We start from the raw sequence: 20,763 nt of genomic DNA, 5'->3' as shown, positions 1-20,763 counted from the left end.
AAAAAATATATATATTCCCCCCAAAAATTCATTTTTTGGAAATAAAAAAAAGCAATAAAAGTACACAAATTTGGTATCGCCGCGTCCGTAACTACCTGCCCTATAAAACTATCCCATTAGTTAATCCCTTTAGCGAACCCCTTAAAAAATAAAAATAAAAAACGAAGCAAAAAATAATGATTTATTATTATCATACCGCCAAACAAAAAGAGCAATAACACGCGATCAAAAAGACGCATATAAATATCCATGGTACCGCTGAAAACGTCATCTTGTCCCGCAAAAAATGAGCTGCCACACAGCATCATCAGCAAAAAAATAAAAAAGTTATAGCTCGCAGAATAAAGCGATGCAAAAATAATTATTTTTTATATAAAATAGTTTTCATTGCATAAAACCGACAAAACATAAAAAAACGACCTAAATGAGGTATCACTGTAACCTTACTGACCCAAAGAATAAAGCCGCTTTATCAATTTTATCGCACGCGGAACGGTGTAAACGCACCCCCCCAAAAGAAATTCATGAAACGCTGGTTTTTGTTCATTCTGCGTCCCAAAAATCGGAATAAAAAGCGATCAAAAAATGTCACGTGCCCGAAAATGGTACCAATAAAAACGTCAACTCGTCCCGCAAAAAATAAGACTTCACATGGCTCGGTGGATCAAAATACGGAAAAATTATAGCTCTCAATATGTGGTGATGCAAAACTATTTTTACAATAAAAAGCGTCTTTTAGCGTGCGACAGCTGCCAATCATAAAAACCGCCATAAATAGTAAATCAAACCCCCCATTATCACCCCCTTAGTTAGGGAAAAATAATAAAATTAAAAGAAAATGTATTTATTTCCATTTTCCCATTAGGGTTAGGGCTAGAGCTAGGGCTGAGATTAGGGTAAGGGGTGTGTTGGGGTTAGGGTTGGAGTTAGAATTGGGGGTTTCCACTGTTTGGGCACATCAGGTGCTCTCCAACATGGCGTCTGATCTCAATTCCAGCCAATTCTGAGTTGAAAAAGTCAAATGGTGGTCCTTCCCTTCCAAGCTCTGCCATGCACCCAAACAGTGTTTTACCCCCACATATGGGGTATCAGCCTACTCAGGACAAATTGCAAAACAACTTTTGCGGTCCAATTTCTCCTGTTACCCTTAGGAAAATAAAAAATTGGGGGCAAAAATATCTTTTTTGTGGAAAAATATTATGTTTTATTTTCACGCCCAGGCGTTATAAACTTCTGTGAAGCACTTGGGGGTTCAAAGTGCTCACCACACATCTAGATAAGTTCCATGGGGGGTCTAGTTTCCAAAATGGGGTCACTTGTGGGGAGTTTCAATAGGTTAGGTACATCAGGGGCTCTGCAAATGGAACATGATGCCTGCAGACCATTCCATCAAAGTCTGCATTCCAAAACGTCACTACTTCCCTTCCGAGTCCCGACGTGTGCCCATACAGTAGTTTTCTCCCACATATGGGGTATCAGCGTACTCAGGACAAATTGCACAACAACTTTTGGAGTCCAATTTCTCCTGTTACCATTGGGAAAATAAAAAAATTGGGGACTAATTGATCATGTTTTTGGAAAAAATACGATTTTTTTGTTTTCATGCCCGGGCATTATAAACTTCTGTGAATCCCTTGGGGGTTCAAAGTGCTCACCACTCATCTAGATACGTTCCTTAGGGGGTCTAGTTTCCAAAATTGGTCATTTGTGGGGGGTTTCCACTGTTTAGGTACATTAGGGGCTCTCCAAAGGCAACATGACATCCGCAGACCATTCCATCAGTCTGCATTCCAAGACGTCACTACTTCCCTTTCGAGCCCCGACGTGTGCCCATACAGTAGTTTTCTCCCACATATGGTGTGTCAGCGTACTCAGGACAAATTGGACAACAACTTTTTGGCTCCAATTTCTCCTGTTACCCTTGGGAAAATAAAAAAAATAGGGACTAAAAGATCATGTTTGTGGAAAAAATACGATTTTTTTTATTTTCACGCCCGGTCGTTATAAACTTCTGTGAAGCACTTGGGGGTCCAAAGTCCTCACCACACAACTAGATAAGTTCCTTATGGGGTCTAGTTTCCAAAATGGGGTCACTTGTGCGGGGTTTCCACTGTTTAGGTACATCAGGGGCTCTCCAAAAGCAACATGACACCCGCAGACCATTCCATCAAAGTCTGCATTCCAAAACGTCACTACTTCCCTTCCGAGCCCCGACGTGTGCCCATACAGTAGTTTTCTCCCACATATGGGGTATCAGCGTATTCAGGACAAATTGGACAACAACTTTTGGGGTCCAGTTTCTCCTGGTACCCTTGGGAAAATAAAAAAATTGGTGACTAAAAGATCATGTTTGTGGAAAAAATATGTTTTTTTTATTTTCACGCCCGGGTGTTATAAACTTCTGTGACACACTGGAGGGGTCAAAGTGCTCACCACACATCTAGATAAGTTCCTTGGGGGGGTTTAGTTTCCAAAATGTTGTCATTTGTGGGGGTTTCCACTGTTTTGGTACATCAGGGGCTCTCCAAACGCGACATGGTGTCCGATCTCAATTCCAGCCAAAAACGTCAAATGGCGCTGCTTCCCTTCCGAGCTCTGCCATGCCCCCAAATAGTGGTCTACCCCCACATATGGGGTATCAGCATACTCAGGACAAATTGCACAATAACTTTTAGGGTCCTGTTACCCTTGGAAAAATAAGAATTGAGGGTGGAAAGATCATTTTTGTGGAAAAAATATGACTTTTTAATTGTACGGTATGTTATAAACTTCTGTGAAGCCCTTGGGGGTGTAAAGTTCTCACCACACATCTAGATAAGTTCCTTGGGGGGGTCTAGTTTCCAAAATGGTGTCATTTGTGGGGGGTTTCCACTGTTTTGGTACATCAGGGGTTTTCCAATCGCGACATGGTGTCCGATCTCAATTCCAGCCAAAAAGTCAAATGGCGCTGCTTCCCTTCCGAGCTCTGCCATGCGCCCAAATAGTAGTTTACCCCCACATGTGGGGTATCAGCGTACTCAGGACAAATTGCACAATAACTTTTAGGGTCCTGTTACCCTTGGGAAAATAAAAATTGAGGGTGAAAAGATCATTTTTGTGGAAATATTATTTTTTAATTGTACCGCTGTACGTTATAAACTTCTGTGAAGCCCTTGTGGGTTCAAAGTTCTCACCACATATCTAGATAAGTTCCTTGGGGGGTTTAGTTTCCAAAATGGTGTCATTTGTGGGGGGTTTCCACTGTTTTGGTACATCAAGGGTTTTCCAATCGCGACATGGTGTCCGATCTCAATTCCAGCCAAAAACGTCAAATGGCGCTGCTTCCCTTCCGAGCTCTGCCATGCGCCCAAATAGTGGTCTACCCCCACATATGGGGTATCAGCGTACTCAGGACAAATTGCGCAATAACTTTTAGGGTCCTGTTACCCTTGAAAAAATAGAATTGAGGGTGAAAAGATCATTTTTGTGGAAAAAATATGACTTTTTAATTGTACGGCTGTATGTTATAAACTTCTGTGAAGCCCTTGGGGGTTCAAAGTTCTCACCACACATCTAGATAAGTTCCTTGGGGGGTCTAGTTTCCAAAATGGTGTCATTTGTGGGGGGTTTCCACTGTTTTGGTACATCAGGGGTTTTCCAATCGCGACATGGTGTCCGATCTCAATTCCAGCCAAAAAGTCAAATGGCGCTGCTTCCCTTCCGAGCTCTGCCATGCGCCCAAATAGTAGTTTACCCCCACATGTGGGGTATCAGCGTACTCAGGACAAATTGCACAATAACTTTTAAGGTCCTGTTACCCTTGGGAAAATAAAAATTGGGGCTGAAAAGATAATTTTTGTAGAAAAAATATGATTTTTTAATTGTACCGCTATACGTTATAAACTTCTGTGAAGCCCTTGTGGGTTCAATGTTCTCACCACATATCTAGATAAGTTCCTTGGGGGGTCTAGTTTCCAAATTGGGTTCACTTTTGGGGGGTTTCCACTGTTTAGGTAGATCAGGGGCTCTCCAAACGTGAAATGGCGTCCGATCTTAATTGCAGCCAATTTTGCATTGAAAAAGTCAAACGGCGCTCCTTCCCTTCTGAGCTCAGCCATGCGCCGAAACAGTGGTTCCACCCCCCACATATCAGGTATCAGCGTACTCAGGACAAATTGAACAATAAATTTTGCTGTCCAATTTCTCCTGTTACCCTTGGTAAAATAAAAAAAATTGATCCTGAAGTATTTTTTTTGTGAAAAAAAGTTAAATGTTCATTTTTTTTAAATATTAAAAAAATTCCTGTGACGCACCTAAAGGGTTAATAAACTTTTTGAATGTGGTTTTGAGCACCTTTAGGGGTGCAGTTTTTAGAAAATACCCAAAAGTGACACCATTCTATCATATAGACCCCTCAAAGTGGTTTCAAATGTGATGTGGTCCGTAAAAATAAAATGGTGTTGCAAAAATGAGAAATCGCTGGTCAATTTTTAACCCTTATAACTTCCTAACAAAAAAAAATTTTGGTTCCAAAATTGTGGTGATGTAAACGTGGGAAATGTTACTTATCAAGTTTTTTGCGTGCCGTATCTCTGTGATTTAAGGGCATAAAAATTCAAAGTTGGAAAATTGCGAAATTTTCAAAATTTTCACCAAATTTCCGTTTTTTTCACAAATAAACGCAAGTTATTTGAATGAAATTTTACCACTAACATGAAGTACAATATGTCATGAGAAAACAATGTCAGAATCACCGGGATCCATGGAAGCATTTCAGAGTCATTACCTCATAAAGGGACAGTGGTCAGAATTGTAAAAAATGGCCCGGTCATTAACGTGCAAGCCACCCTTGGGGCTTAAGGGGTTAAAAAAACATTTTTAGTATTGTGTCTGTGGCCATTCATACGGGATCATAGGGACTGAGTGGTCCGACCCACATATTGCAGGCCACAGGCACAGGTGATAAGATATCACAAAATCACTATCACATGTTAATTTTTGCGTGATTGTTTTGGTTTCACCCGTACTATACGATGTAATGCATTGAGTCATATGACTGATAATTTCACAGGTACAACATTTTTGGGAACCACATCGATAGATACCCTGTTTGAAAGCATCCATTTTATTTATCCTAATTTTTTCTTTTTTCTTTATACATTCCCGTTCCTCATCTTTGGTCATTCTGAGATTGCTAGGGGCAATTATACCCTTCACCGTTTGGCCCCTACGAAAGGTAATATTGGGTCTAACTGGTAAAAGTTTTTTAAAAAATGTATCCTTTTTCAACAAGTACCAATATTTATTTAGAATATTTCTTATCTCTGTATTACTACGATTAAAAGCGGTACTAAAATTGTACTGCCACCCATCTTTTTTTCTTTCCTTATTCCTATTTTTGTTTACATTAATTATCTGCTCAGGTTTTTCTCCTCCTCCTTTAGTTATCCCCTCTTCCACTTTCTTGTTGTTATTGTTCTCTCTAGATAAACTCCTGCTGAGTTCTTTCTAGATTAGTTCTGTATGCTGCCATGATTAATCGTTTTGGATATTTCTTATCCGTAAACCTATCAATGAGAATTTTCGATTGTTCCACATAATCTTCCTTATTTGTATTGTTTCTCCTAATTCGGCGAAATTGGCTATAAGGAATGTTTTGTTTCCATTTTTGATGGTGTGCACTTCGATAATCGAGGAAACCATTTGTGTCAGTTTTCTTGAAATATGGTTTAGTGCAAATTTTTTTATTTTTATGGGATATTTCTAGATCAAGAAAATTTATTTTTTCCTTATTCTCTGCAGAAAAAGTAATACCCCAGTCATTCTTGTTTAATGCCACAATGAATTCTTGAGGTTCAACATCAGTGCCTTTCCGAAATGCAATTAAATCATCAATAAAACGACGATAATATATTATGTTGTTACAGTAAGGTTGCTGACACAGGGGCGATGAGGACTCGAAGCACCCCACAAAAAGATTTGTGAAACTTGGGGCTACCCGAGTCCCCATCGCGGCGCCAAGCCGCTGTATATACAATTGCCCCTGAAAGGTAAAAAGGTTATGTTCCAATATGAATTTTAAACCCCTTATTAAAAATTGTCTCTGTTGTTCTGGCATATCTACTATCCCATACAAGTAATGTGAAACTGAATTAATTCCCAATATATGATCAATATTGGAGTAAAGGGTGTGTACATCTAAAGTTATAAACAAGTACTTTTCTTCCCAAACGAAATTTTCACATTCTTTTATTAATTGACTGGAGTCTAGGAGAAAAGAAGGTAATTTTCTGAGTAGATCCTGTAAGTACAAGTCGATGTAATGCGACAGCTGGCTGGTTAATGATCCGATACCCGAAATGATCAGTCTTCCGGGAGGTTTCACAGGATTTTTATGCACCTTGGGAAGGTGATAAAAGAGGGCTGTATTCAGATTTTTGTTAGGAAATGTTTTTCCCTTTTATTTAGAACTAGCTGAAGAGCCCGGCGTTGCCTGGGCATAGTAACCAACTGTGGTTAGTTATAACAAATTCTAATGATTATATTGCACATAAAAACCGTGCATGTAATCCTATCCTGTGTGATACTGACTGCTGAGCCGTGTATCTAATACTATTCTGGGTGACACTGTGTGCTGAGCTGCGTATCTAATCCTATCCTGTGATACTGACTGCTGAGCTGTGTATCTAATCATATCCTGTGTGATACTGACTGCTGAACCCTGTATCAAATCCTATCCTGTGTGATACTGGGCTCCCCCTGCAGTCTGTGTCAGAGGGTGGTCTGTGTTGGCATGGTAATAAATTGTGCTATTTCCAGCTTTACAGAAGGACGATAACAGCGTAGAAATGATAAGAATAATAGGCCTCAGTTACCACAATGAAAACTGTTGCTGATAGCAACCAATCACAGCTCATTTTTCATCTTTTAAACAGCTCTGGGACAGCGTGGCGAGTTTTGAGAGGCGACTTTTGTGTTTCGACTTTTATGTGGCGAGGTTGGTGTATGTGTGGTGAAATGTGTGCTGAGGGTGGTATATGTGTTGAAGCACGTGGTAGTGTGTGGCGCATTTTGTGTGTGTTCATATCCCCGTGTGTGGTGAGTATCCCATGTCAGGGCCCCACCTTAGCAACTGTACGGTATATACTCTTTGGCGCCATTGCTCTCATTCTTTAAGTCCCCTTTGTTCACATCTGGCAGCTGTCAATTTGCCTCCAACACTTTTCCTTTCACTTTTTCCCCATTATGTAGATAGGGGCAAAATTGTTTAGTGAATTGGAATGCGCGGGGTTAAAATTTCACCTCACAACATAGCCTATGACGCTCTCGGAGTCCAGACGTGTGACTTTGCAAAATTTTGTGGCTGTAGCTACGACGGTGCAGATGCCAATCCTGAACATACACACATACATACACACATTGAGCTTTATATATTAGATGTTTTGGTTAAAGGCAGTGTCTATCAACCTATGGTATTCTTCAATATGTTTCTTGGAAGGATCAGCATCTAATTTTGTGTAGTATTTTGCATCCGATAGTATACTATATGCTTCCTCCAAATAGTCATCTCGGTCCTGAATGACAATACCCCCTCCTTTATCTGCCTCTCTAATTACAATTTTATCATTGTCCTTTAGTTTGCTTAAGGCTTCTTTTTCTTCCTTTGAAATGTTAGTTTTTTTAAAGAGTCCTTTATGCCTTATTAGTCCATTTCTTATTAAGCTTGTATTTTCTGTTTTCCCTTTTTGTATTTGTATTGTATTTAATCCCCGAAATTCCTCGGATACTAAAGCATAAAAAGTATCCAAATGGCTACCTCGATGGTGGGTGGGGTTAAAAGTGGATTTGGGACAGACATTTTTATGTATACTTTTGCTGAGTTGTATGGTATCCGCTTTTACTCCATCCTTGTCTTTGCACCCTGCTGTTCGATCCATAATAGCAAAATGTCTAATAAGTGTTAACAATTCACAGTTCTCCTTTTTCCCCCCAATCCAGTAGAGTCTAATACAAAACTACAGGAAACAATACGAGCTCAGAATCATATATCTGAACTGTGTCCTAGTATTTTCACAGTACATGACACCACTGAATCACCTAATCTTTACACCACAGTAGTGCAACCACCATCTCCTTCTCCAGCAAATTGCAATATATCTTTTTTAGAGATTGTACCGAGTACAACACTACCACCCATGGAGGTAATTTTACCCAGTCTGCAGACCGGCTCGTCGGTAGCATCCCCAATACAGATACAAAAGACGAATCTGATTACAAAGTATTTTCCCCCAACACTGTTGTCAGCCTCAAAAAGAAAAGGAGGACCAGAGGTTCTATAGGAGGGAGAAAAGAAAAAACTATGGTGTTTCCAAAAGAGGGAGGGATATAAAAAAGAATATTACTGAACAGAATATAGGAAACAGCACAATAAAATTATTCAATTTATCAAAATATCAACTTTCTAAGGCTGAAGAAGCAATTTTATCTAAAGGTCTGGGTTTCTGTCCTACACAGGGAGCCCCAGGCCTTTTGACTTATTTCTAGATCTAAATAAATATGTCCGCAAATTAACACTTATTAGACATTTTGCTATTATGGATCGAACAGCAGGGTGCAAAGACAAGGATGAAGTAAAAGCGGATACCATATAACTTAGCAAAAGTATACATAAAAATGTCTGTCCCAAATCCACTTTTAACCCCACCCACCATCGAGGTAACCATTTGGATACTTTTTATGCTTTAGTATCCGAGGAATTTCAGGGATTAAATAAGACTGGGGGTAAAACTATACAAAAAGGGACAACAGAAAATACAAGCTTAATAAGAAATGGACTAATAAGGCATAAAGGACCCTTTCCAAAAACTAACACTTCAAAGGAAGAAAAAGAAGCCTTAAGCAAACTAAAAGGACAATGATAAAATTGTAATTAGAGAGGCAGATAAAGGAGGGGGTATTGTCATTCAGGACCGAGATGACTATTTGGAGGAAGCATATAGTATACTATCGGATGCAAAATACTACACAAAATTAGATGCTGATCCTTCCAAAAACATTTTGAAGAATACCATAGGTTGATAGACACTGCCTTTAACCAAGACATCTAATACATAAAGCTCAAAGTGTGTATGTATGTATATATGTAAGTGTGTATGTATGTCCGGGATAGGCATCCGCACCGTCGCAGCTACAGCCACAAAATTTGGCACAGTCACACGTCTGGACCCCGAGAGCGTCCTAAGCTATGTTGTGAGGCAAAATTTTAACCCCGCGCGTTCCAATTCAACAAACAATTTTGCCCCTATCTACATACTGGGGAAAAAGTGTGTGCTTATCAAGCCCCGCCCCTGATTATGATGTCATAATGGTTGACTATGGGATGGAGGATGTGTGATGGGTATATGGGCACTGGACTATGAGATGGAGGATATGTATGATGGGTATATGGGCACGGGACTATGGGATGGAGGATGTGTGATGGGTATATGGGCACTGGACTATGGGATGGAGGATATGTATGACAGGTATATGGGCACGGGACTATGAGATGGCGGATATGTATGATGGGTATATGGGCACAGGACTATGGGATGGAGGATATGTATGATGGGTATATGGGCACGGGACTATGAGATGAAGGATGTGTGATGGGTATATGGGCACAGGACTATGGGATGGAGGATATGTATGATGGGTATATGGGCACGGGACTATGAGATGGCGGATATGTATGATGGGTATATGGGCACAGGACTATGGGATGACGAATATGTATGATGGGTATATGGGCACGGGCCTATGGGATCGTGGATATGTATGATGGGTATATGGGCACGGGACTATGGGATGGAGGATAATTATAATTTGCTATAACTAACCACAGTTAGTTACTATGGCCGGGCAGCGCCGGGCTCTTCAGCTAGTATACTATATAACTAAAACCTTTTTTTATTTATTGTTTGTTGTATTTTAATAAACTTTTACTGTGTTTGCACTTTAATTGACTGCATTCTTCATTTTACTTTGCCTATTTTGATAAAAATACTAACTATTTTGGGTATTAAAGTGGAACCTAAATAGGATTGAGAAGCTATAATTCTTGTGAGCGAGGTTTTTTTTTTTCTTTTTTAAGAAAAAACGCAACAACAGTTGATATGAAACATTTTATAGCCTGGGTTTCGGCAACTTAAGACCATGTAGAAAATAAAACAAGAACTAACACAACAAAACAGAAATAAAAAAAAATTAGCATCTTCCGCCCCGTGGTTGCGCCGCCGCCGCCCTTAACAGTAGCTGTTTGTGGTCCTCAGCAACTTGGGTCACTCTCCTGAGTGACTCCAGGAGCTCTTCAGGTGTTGGCATTCCTATGGTGTGAAATGGTAAAACTTTACAATTCTAAACATGCTACATATTATTGGTTACTTTTTAGTTTAATAAACTCTTACGGTTTCTCGTACCCTCCGATTCTTCAGAGGATGAGGGGCTTATGTTCCACCCGGATCCTCTTCTTCGTTTTCCGGTGTGTCTGGCAATGGCTCCGGCTCTTCTTCTTCTGTGCCAACTTGGCTCTCAGTATCTGGAGGACAAAAACACAATTATCAATAGCACTGGTACTATGCGGGTCTGTGCAGGTCCCGGGTGGGACTTTTCAGGGACTATACAGGGGTTCGGTTGTCTGTGCAGGTTCTATGTGGGTCTGTGCAGGTCCTGGGTAGGACTTTTCAAGGACTATACTGGGGTCCATGTGTCTGTGCAGGTACTATGTGGGTCTGTGCAGGTCCTGGGTGGGACTTTTCACGGACTATACTGGGGTTTGTGTTTCTGTACTATGTGCACTCACCACGATGGGAGACCATCAGGGCACGGACACTGGCGATGCGGCTGCTTGACCGGTATCGCAGATCTGCCAGCTTCTTTCTTATCTGCTTGGTGGACGGATCCACACCAAATTGCCTGGCCAAGCCCCACCTAATCCTCCGCAGTACTGCCTGCTTAAGGAGGACAGGGTGTTGATTTGGCTGGGTGCAGGCATAATCTTGCTCATCCACCTCCCTGATGAGATACCGCACCTCTGCATCACCCCAGTGACTAGAACGCCGCCTAGTGGCCATGATCAAAATTGCTAGGCCGCAGTAAGGTCATAACACACGCCCATGACGTTACAGCTCCACCCACATTTATTATTGACATGCGGCGGCTTCTCGGACGCTATAGCATCCTCCAAAGGTTTTCCCTATACAGTCACGGTCCGACGGGGGCGCTTTTGCGTCCCGAAACCAAACCACTTTTCACATAGGCATATATTAATATTGTGTACAGAATGTGTGTGTGCTTCAGTTTGTGATTGTGTAGTATGTGTATTATTAGGTAAAGACACATTTATGGTTGTGTGTCTCAATGTGTGTAGATGGATTAGTATGTACCTTCATGTTTTGTAAAGAAATAAAAACACCAAAATTTTTTTTTTGAATTAAAAAAAAAATTATTATAACATTTATTAAACAACAAAGTAACATAATTTTTAAACACAGTAAAAGAAAAAAAAATTACTGCTGATGCTGCCAAGCAACAGCGCCAGGACCATTGAAATAATGGCAATACTGTTCACGGCAGGTCTTGGCATCCTGGGTGTATCTGCCGGGTCCTAAAGGTCGAAGGCCTGCTATTGCGGGAGCGGTCAAACGCCATTCCCCCAGCTGAACTTCGCCATTTGTTGCGTCCACTGAGTCCATGAACCCGGGCAGAGAGTACAAACTGGAATCTCGCCGACAGAGAAAGTTATGGAGCACACAGCACGCCATCACCACAGAGTCAATTGAATCCAGTTTCATGTTAATTGGCGTGTGCAATACACGGAACCGATTGGCCATGATCCCAAAGGCATTTTCAACCACTCAACGTGCCCTTGACAAGCGGTAATTGAAAATACGTCTTTCTGCCGTTGAGTTTTTTGGGGGAACGGTTTAAGCAAATGTGGATGAAGCGGGAATGCCTCGTCGCCGACAAAAACAAAGTTCATGTTTCCTTGGGTGTCGGAGTTTGGAGGCAACTGAAAGTCAGAGCCAAATAAACGTTCTCCAAAATGGGTATGCTCCAAAACTCCCCCATCGGAAACCCTTCTGTTCATGCCGACGTCCACATAAATAAATTCATACTTGGCGTTTACAAGGGCCATTAGGATGATACTAAAATAGCCCTTGTAATTGAAGAAGTATGACCCGCTGTTGGGCGGTTGGGTGATGCGGACATGTTTGCCGTCCAAAGCACCACCACAATTAGGAAACCTGCCAAAGTTCCTTAAAATTGGAGGCAATCTGTTTCCAATCCTCGTCCGTTTTTGGAAAATCCATAAAGCTGCGTAGACACTGGAAAATCGCTCTGCATGTCTCCGGAATAAGAACATTGAGGAGGGGCCTTGAAATAGCGGGTGAGAAATGCAGGTCCTGAAGTAGGCGCCCAGTGGCCAGGAATCTCAGAGTGACTGCCAATCTTTCATCTACGGGGATGGCAGCACGCATTTTTGTATCCCTCCTTTCAATAAGTGGAGTAATTAGCTCCAGTAAATAGATAAACGATTCCTCAGACATCCGCAGGTAGTTCAGGAAATCGTGTGGATTTTTGTCCTGCAACTCTCTGACTAGCTGCATGTGCGACAATTCGGACCTCCTCTGCAGCCATTCTCTGGTCCACATGCAACGTTTTCTTTTGGAACTCCTCTCCAGGGTCTGGGCTTGATCACGACGGTGAGCTTCCTCAGCCAACAAGGCCTTGTTCATGATGGAGCAAACTGCCAAAAATAAAGTTGAAATATTATTAAAAGTTAGAAAAAAAAAATCACAACAAGGTACGTGTGATGCTAAATTGCATACCATCCTATTTACCGGGCGTGGCTGTAACGTTCTTTCTCAAACTAAAATGGCTGACCATACAATTGCATACCATTGTAGTACCGGGCATGGCAGTAGACCAAGATGGCTGACCATACAATTGCATATGGGCGTGCCAGTTATGTGTCCACCAACTAAAATGGCTGACCATACAAAAGGCGAATAAACCAAAGCCCTCCCTCAAGTAGACCAAAATAGACCCCAAAGATACATACCGTCAACAATGAGTAGGCGTCTGGGTAAATTAATCTGGAATCACAGCCCGTGAACGCTATTTGGACAGCCAGTGAACGCAAATAGGACACCGGTGATCGCTACTAGGTTCTGCTAGCCAAAAGACTCATTAACAATGAAATGAAGCACTAGTATGTCACCTTCTTTTAAATGCAAGGCCGCCAATCAGGACGCAGTAGCGACCACCAATCAGAGCTGAGAGGGCGTGAAAAAGGGAACGCAATCCCCGCCTGTGTAAATACAGCATCACACAGTACATCCCTCATCGAGGTGTAAATCGTCAAGGGAACATGCTATGTGACAGGGTCCCAACGACCACCGACATCGCTACAAAGGTCGCTATGGCACGCCAGATCGTTGCGCCGTCGTTGGGTAGATTGGACTGTTTGACATCCCAATAGCGACCACATAGCGATGCAGCAACAATCCCTGTCATGTCGTATCGTTGTTGGGATCGTTGTAGCGTCGCTATGTGTGACGCGACATTTAACTTAGTATGATTGTTCCTTACAGCCTCAATACAGTATAATAGTCCCCACCATACATGGATAGTCACCATTAACCCCCACACAGCATGCTGGTTTCCACAGTCCCTCAAAGAATGATGGGCCCCACCACAGCCCTCCAGGCAGTGTGATGGCCCCACCACATCCCTCCAGGCACTGTGATGGCTCCACCACAGCCCTTCAGGTAGTGTGATAGCTCCACCACAGCCCCTCATGCAGTGTGAAGGCTCCACCACAGCCCTCCAGGCAGTGTGATGGCCCCATTACAGCCCTCCAGATAGTGTGAAGGTCCCACTACAGCCCCCATGCAGTGTGAAGGCCCCACTGCAGCCCTCCACGCAGTGTAAAGGCCCCACCACAGCCCCCCACGCAGTGTGATGGCCCCACCACCTTGTATTTTCTCAGCTGACCTCTAAAACCAGCTTCAAGTCCACGCTCACTGCCGCAGAACAAACTTATTTCTCATCTCTCATATCCTCCGTCTCACAACTCTAAACAGCTTTTCAACACTTTCATTTCTCTACTCCATTCCCCAGCACCTCCTCCCTCTCTTCTCATCACTGCTGAAGACTTTGCCTCTTTCTTTAAGCAGAAAATTGATACGATCAGAGAAAGCTTTGTCCAGCAGCCCCCAATGACCCTCCTCTTAACTGCTCAGCCCTGTTCCTCCAAAACCAACTTTTCCACCATGACAGAAAATCAGCTCTCCACCCTCCTGTACAGATCACACCTCACAACTTTCACACTTGACCCGCTCCCATCCCACCTCATCCCTAACCTCGTCAGTCTTCATCCCAACTCTAACACACCTCTTCAACCTCTCACTTACAAATGGTGTATTCCCCTCATCCTTCAAACATGCCCCGAACACACCCATCCTCAAAAAGACCTCCCTCGACCCATCCTCAGTGTCTAGCGATTGCCCGATATGTGCTTCTGACCGCATCACTCAACTGAAACTGCCCTTACTAAAGTCACCAACGGCCTACTAACCACCAAGAGCAAGTGACTCTACTCTGTCCTCCTTCTCCTGTCTTCTGCCTTTGACACTGTGGAACATTCCCTCCTGCAACAGATTCTCTCATCTCTTGGCAGCACAGAATTGTCCCTATCCTGGATCTTGTCATATCTAACAGACTGGACATTCAGTGTCTCCCTCTCCCACATCACCTCCTCACCTTGCCCCGTCTGTGTTCCCCAAGGCTCAGTTCTAGGACCACTACTTTTCTCCATCTACACCTTTGGCCTGGGACAACTCATAGAATCCCACGGTTTTCAGTGTCATCTCTACGCCGACGACAGGCAGATCTAGCTATCTGGACCCGACATCACCTCCTTACTGGCCAAAATCCAACAATGTCTGTATGCTATTTCATCTTTGCTTGCTTTCTCAAACTGAACATGGACTAAACAGAATTCATCATATTTACCCCATCTCACTCTACCCCTCCACTAGACCTATCCATCAATGTCAATGGCTGCTCACTTTCCCCAGTCCCGCATGCTCGGTGCCTGGGGGTGATCCTCGACTCTGCCCTCTCTTTCAAGCCACATATTCAAGCCCTTGCCTCCTCCTGCTGTCTCAAACTCAAAAATATTTCCCGGATCCGTACATTCCTTGACCATGAAACCACAAAAACACTCGAGCACGCCCTCATCATCTCCTGCCTCAACTACTGCAACCACCTACTCTTTGGCCTCCCCTCCAGCACTCTTGCACCACTCTAATCCATCCTACACGCTGCTGCCCGACTAATCCACCTGTCTTTCTGTTATTCACCAGCCTTTCCTCTCTGCTAGGCCCTTCTTTGGCTTCCTATTGTCCAGAGGCTCCAGTTCAAAACCCTAACCATGACATACAAAGCCATCCACAACCTGTCTCCTCCATACATGTGACATATTCTCCTGGTACCTACCCTCACGCAACCTTCTATCATCTCAAGATCTCCTTCTCTACTCCCCTCTTATCTCTTCTTCCCACAACCGCATACAAGACTTCTCCCGTGCGGATCTGCAGCAGTTCTGCAGACAGTGTACAGTAGCATGTTATCCTATGGGACTTACAATCTGCTGTGCACATGCTGCGGATTTTTAACTGCGGAAAAGCTGTGGTTTTCAATCTGCAGAAAGAATTGACATGTCAATTGTTTCTGCTGCAGTTTGCCATCTCCTCCATTGTAGGGATGATAAACCGCAGGGGAAAACCGCAGGTAACATCGGCAGCCCAATCCGCAGCGTGTGCACATGGCCTTATTGTACTCGTCTACATTCCTTATTGTACTCGTCTATATTCGCCCCTTTTAGCATCATGGAATAAATGGCGCTATAAAAATCTATACTAATAATGAAACATATGTGGAAGAAAACCCTGCAGCGCGCCATCTCCCCAGTATAAAGGCTGAGCAGTGTGCATTGGTGAAGCTCTTCCCACAGATGCGATCTGCGCACTCCTCTACCACAATCCGGCCCAGTGAGAACGGCATTTTATCTCCAAGGTTTGTCCGTCCCGGGGAAGCCTGGAAACCTCCCCCAGAAATTCTCACCACCAGATTGAGCCATTCAGTCATTTTCGGGGATCCTTGAAACTGAAGCAGCTCCTACTCCACATTGCCTTCATGTAAATGGCTGCCAGCCAAAGTGTTTACACAGAGGTGATGGGCGGCGGCCCTGACCAATCAGCGGAAGCCCGTGGCTGTGGGCGGGGGCTGTGTGTCAGGGGGCTGGGTGCTGCACACAATGCTCGCTTCAGTTCTAGTCGGTCTCGTCAGGGCCTTGGGTGTCGGGGTGTAGAATGCGTCCTCTCCAGCTTTGAGCATTGGCTCACACACCGCGGACGGTACATGACAATGTGACGGGCGGCCGTCAGTGCGCACTATACGGGCGCGGTGCCAGCCGGTAGGTGCTGTGCTCCCTCGGGAATGACCGGTGTGTGAGGAGAGACCCCGCAGGAATCCTCTGAGGTAACCGTGCGCCCGTGTGCCCCCCGTGCTGTGCGGGTGCTGCTGGAGCTCCTGAGGCCCCAGCTCCGGAGTGCAGCCATTTTCCCCGCTCTCCTCCCATGCAGTGCTGTTTGCTGGTGTCACAGTTCCCAGTGCGGTGGTTTCCTGGTGTGTTCTCTGGAGGCGGCCCTCGTCCTCCGTCCCCGGCAGGCTCTTGTGTCACTTCTGCAGGTCGTGGGGTTTTCACACCCGCATGACGTGTTTAGTGGCGGGACCTCGCTCCCCTTCAGGGTCGCGGGCGGGCCAAGTGGTCTTGTGAGTCACGAGAGCTGTGGCAGGGAGAGATGTCAACAATTGCTCTCCAGGCTCACACTGCTTCCAATACATCGGCAAGAAGGGGCCGTGGGGGATGGGACACCAGAGCGTGGACTGTGGCGCAGGGGAGGCGGCAGCAGCTCCACATGTTACCAAATGCCTCAGCTTTCAGCGCTAGGAAATGTGGAAGTGATGTGTGGTGTCCAGTTTATAGTCAGTATATGATCTCTAATGTACGGAGTGGTCTACGTGGCTGGATATATAATGTTCGGGTACATCTAGATGGCTTTACATATAATGTACGGAGAGAGCTAGATCTACAGCTCTGGCAAAAACTAAGAGACCACTGCTACATTTTTTCATTTTTTCAGTTTGTCTTTTTTTTTTTTTTTTTTTCTTTTTATAGGAATATTTTTGAGTAAAATGTAAATTGCTCTTTTATTCTACAAACTACTGACATATCTTCTAATTTCCAGTAAGATTTGGTTCAGGTGATCACCTAATCAGAAGCACATTAAAGGGAATCTGTCACCAGTTTTTTGGCCTATCAACTAAAAATATAATCTAATAGAGTGTGAGCTATACATTCCCCAACTACTTGTGAAACCCCCTGACTGCCCATGAATCCCCCATAAAAACATCTTATAATGCTGCCGCACTGTATGTTAATATCCTTGGTCCGGTCCGATGGCCGTTGGTTCTGGTCCCTCTCTCCACCCCTCCTCGGCGTGTTGTACGCATTCCGTTACGTGAATAACGTTCGCGTACAGGTCGCGCATGCACATTCAAATTGCCTCCCGCGCGTGCGCGGTATGCTTTGCCTAACTGCGGATAAAGCTGAAAAGCATTAGTGTGCATGCGCTGGAAGTACTACTATGTCCCGGAAGTATTCACCTGGAATGGCTGTCAGACATGTAGAGAAGCTGATTTTTATAAAACTGTGCAGTGGTCTCTTAATTTTTGCCAGAGCTGTGTAATGTATGGAGAGACTTAATGTACAGAGGGCTCTAGATGGCTAGATATATAATGTACGGATAGATATAGAAAGCTAAATATGTGTGGATAGATCCTAGGTGGATGGATATATAATGTGCAGGTAGATCCTAGACGGATAGATATGTAATGTGCAGATAGATCCTAGATGGATGGATATATAAGGAGCGGGTAGATCTTAGATTATGAATGTCGTGCACCTGAGCAGTCAGCACTGTGGTCTACAGAGTTCTGGGGCAAAGCCTAGAGTAGGAAATGAAAGGAATCTCCATTCTGGATATACAGGTACCATAGTGTACTCTGGGGCCAGAACTTCTTGTTGTGAATTGCAGCACTTCTGCACTGTGATTGTTGGCTGATTTTAATTCCCTTTTTTTTTTTTTTTAAAGTTGTTTGTTTACTTGTGCATAAATATTTGCAATTTCATTGGATGTTATGAACCCAGCCAGATGTTTACTTTCAGGCTATGTGCCCACGTAGCGATTTTTAAGCGTTTTTGCCGCGATTTTCGGTGCAAAAACGCTGCAAAAAACGTTTAAAAATCGTGTACAGAACGCCCCCCCATGCATTCTTATGGCATTCCGCACATGCTGTGCTAATGCTGCGCTTTTTTCCACGGTGGAATCGCATCGCGGAAAAAATCGCAGCATGGTCATTCTTTTGTGCGGAATCGCAAAGAATTGCCGCGATTCCGCACTCATAGGAATGCATGAGAATCGCTTACTTCCCGCATGTGGCTATGCCCACCATGCGGGAAGTTAAGCGTCTCATGTGCGGTTGGTACCCACGGTGTGGAGGAGAGGAGACTGTCCTCCAGGCCCTGGGTACCATACCCCTGTAAAAAAAAAAAATAAAAAATAAAAAATCTGGGTATATTTACCTTCTGGCGTCATGCGCTGCATTCCCGGCCTCAGCGTTCCCAGTAATGCCTTGCGGCAAGGCCCTGTGATGACGTAGTCTCGCGTGACACTAGCAATCTCGCGAGATCGCTATAGCAACGCGAGACTACGTCATCACAGGTCTCGCAAGGCATCGCTGGGAAAGCTGAGGCCCGGGATGGCAGTGCGGGACGTCTGAAGGTAAATATACCCCGATTTTTATTTTTTAAATTTTTTTTTTTTAGCATTTTAACATTCTATCTTTTACTATTGATGCCGCATAGGCGGCCTCAATAGTAAAAACCTGGTCACACTTGTCAAACACTATGTTTGACGAGTGTGACCAACCTGTCAATCACTTTCCAAGCGATGCTTCAAATCGCTTGGAAAGTGCTTGAATATCGCACTCGAAAATCGCGGTGAAATCACGCGGAAAAAAACGCGCGATTTCTGGGAAGGAGTCCGGTTTTTAGTGTCCGGAATAAAACGCTACGTGGGCACATAGCCTCAATCTTCCCTGTTTTTTTACCCTATATTTTAAGAAATGGGGTCTAATGTGTGTGGTCTGATTCCATAAGAGTTGCGTTCATCTATCTATGATGTCATAACTCCAGATGCATTGTTTGATGCTTGAAGGGAACCTGTCAGCAGGATTGTGCACAATAACCTACAGACAGTGTCATATCGGCACCTTTATACAGATTACATTGATACCTGGGTTGATGAAATCTATCTTGTGATTGTATAATTTTTATTTTCAGTTTCCAGTTAATGATATGCTCGTGCTCCGAGGTGGCCTGTGGGGGGTCTTCATGTGGTGCCCTGATTAGGTGTTCACCAGTATGGCTTCTGACAGGTCACTGATCCCCCTCATTTATTCCATGGCGCTTTACGTGTGAGGAGGGGTATACATAATAAAAACAAGTACAGTAATCTTAAACAATACAAGTCACGACTGGTACAGGAGGAGAGAGGACCCTGCCCGCGAAGGCTCACACTCTACAAGGGATGGATGGGTGAGGATACAATAGGTGAGGGTAGAGCTGGTCGTGCAGTGGTTTGGACGATCGGTGGTTACTGCAGTTTGTAGACTTGTCGGAAGAGGAAAGGTCTTAAAGTTCTTTTTGAAGGTTTCCATGGTAGGCGAGAATCTGATATTAGTAGGGAGTTCCAGAGTAGGAGTGAAAAGCTGGAGAAATCTTGCATGCGATTGTTGGAAGAGTAGATAAGAGGGGAGTACAGAAGGAAATCTTGTGAGGATCGGAGGTTGCATGTGGGTAAGTACCAGTAGACAAGGTCACAGTTGTATGGAGGACACAGGTTGTGGGTGGCTTTGTATGTTATGGTTAGGGTTTTGAACTGGAGTCTCTGGGTAATGGGGAGCCAGTGCAGGGATTGACAGAGGGGAGAGCAGGGAATAGTGGGGGGACTGGTGCATTAGTCGGGCTGCAGAGTTTAGAATAGATTGGAGCGGTGTGAGAGTGTTAGAGGGGAGGCCACAGAGCAGGAGGATGCAGTAGTCAAGGTGGGAGATGATGAGGGCATGGACTAGGGTTTTTGCAGATTCTTGGTTGAAGAATGTATGGATCCGGGAAATATTTTTGAGTTGAAGTCATCAGGAAGTGGAAAGGGCTTGGATACATAATCCCCTTCTGCAGGCAGGTGCCTGATTTGTCAGCTGCACTGCAGGATGATCGCATATGTAATTTATTTATTTGCTGTTATCTTAACCACTTAATGACTGGAGCTTTTTTCGGTTTTGCGTTTTTGTATTTTGCTCCCCTTCTTCCCAGAGCATAATGTTTTTATTTTTCCGCTAATATGGTCATGTGAGGGCTTATTTTTTGCGGGACGACTTGTACTTTTGAAAGACATCATTGTTTTTAGCATGTCATGTACTTGAAAACGGTGAAATTGCAAAAAATGTGAAATCTCACGTGTTTTTTTTTGTTTGGCTGATTTGCTAAGTTCACTAAATGCTAAAACTGACCTGCCATTATGATTCTCCAGGTCATTACGAGTTCATAGACCC

The 20,763-nt window shown here is 43.8% G+C and overlaps 1 protein-coding gene and 1 long non-coding RNA gene across 9 annotated transcripts in view; one reads left to right on the top strand and one right to left on the bottom strand.

Annotated features, from left to right (window-relative positions):
• TNRC18 (trinucleotide repeat containing 18) overlaps positions 1–20,763 on the top strand; it is a 753,175-nt gene that overhangs the window by 29,145 nt on the left and 703,267 nt on the right. For 6 of the 8 annotated variants that reach the window (XM_073558141.1, XM_073558137.1, XM_073558138.1 and 3 more), the window contains exon 1: positions 16,363–16,566. The exons of 1 other annotated variant lie outside the window; for it this stretch is intronic. The gene's annotated coding sequence lies outside the window, so the exon portion shown is untranslated. Of the gene's footprint in view, positions 1–16,361; positions 16,567–20,763 lie in introns of those variants that run through there. One more of the 8 variants, XM_073558139.1, reaches the window with a different exon arrangement.
• LOC141067719 (uncharacterized) lies at positions 10,129–16,316 on the bottom strand. The gene is made up of 2 exons (XR_012226464.1): positions 16,150–16,316; positions 10,129–12,766 (listed from the first exon to the last, which is right to left on the bottom strand). It is a non-coding gene; the product is annotated as an uncharacterized lncRNA (long non-coding RNA).

The sequence above is a fragment of the Dendrobates tinctorius genome, unplaced genomic scaffold (assembly GCF_039654945.1).
Source record: "Dendrobates tinctorius isolate UK_male_01 unplaced genomic scaffold, ASM3965494v1 ptg000254l, whole genome shotgun sequence".
Lineage (NCBI taxonomy): Eukaryota > Metazoa > Chordata > Amphibia > Anura > Dendrobatidae > Dendrobates > Dendrobates tinctorius.
Note: the sequence above shows the minus strand (reverse complement) of the source record. Positions and strands in the feature narration are given on the sequence as shown.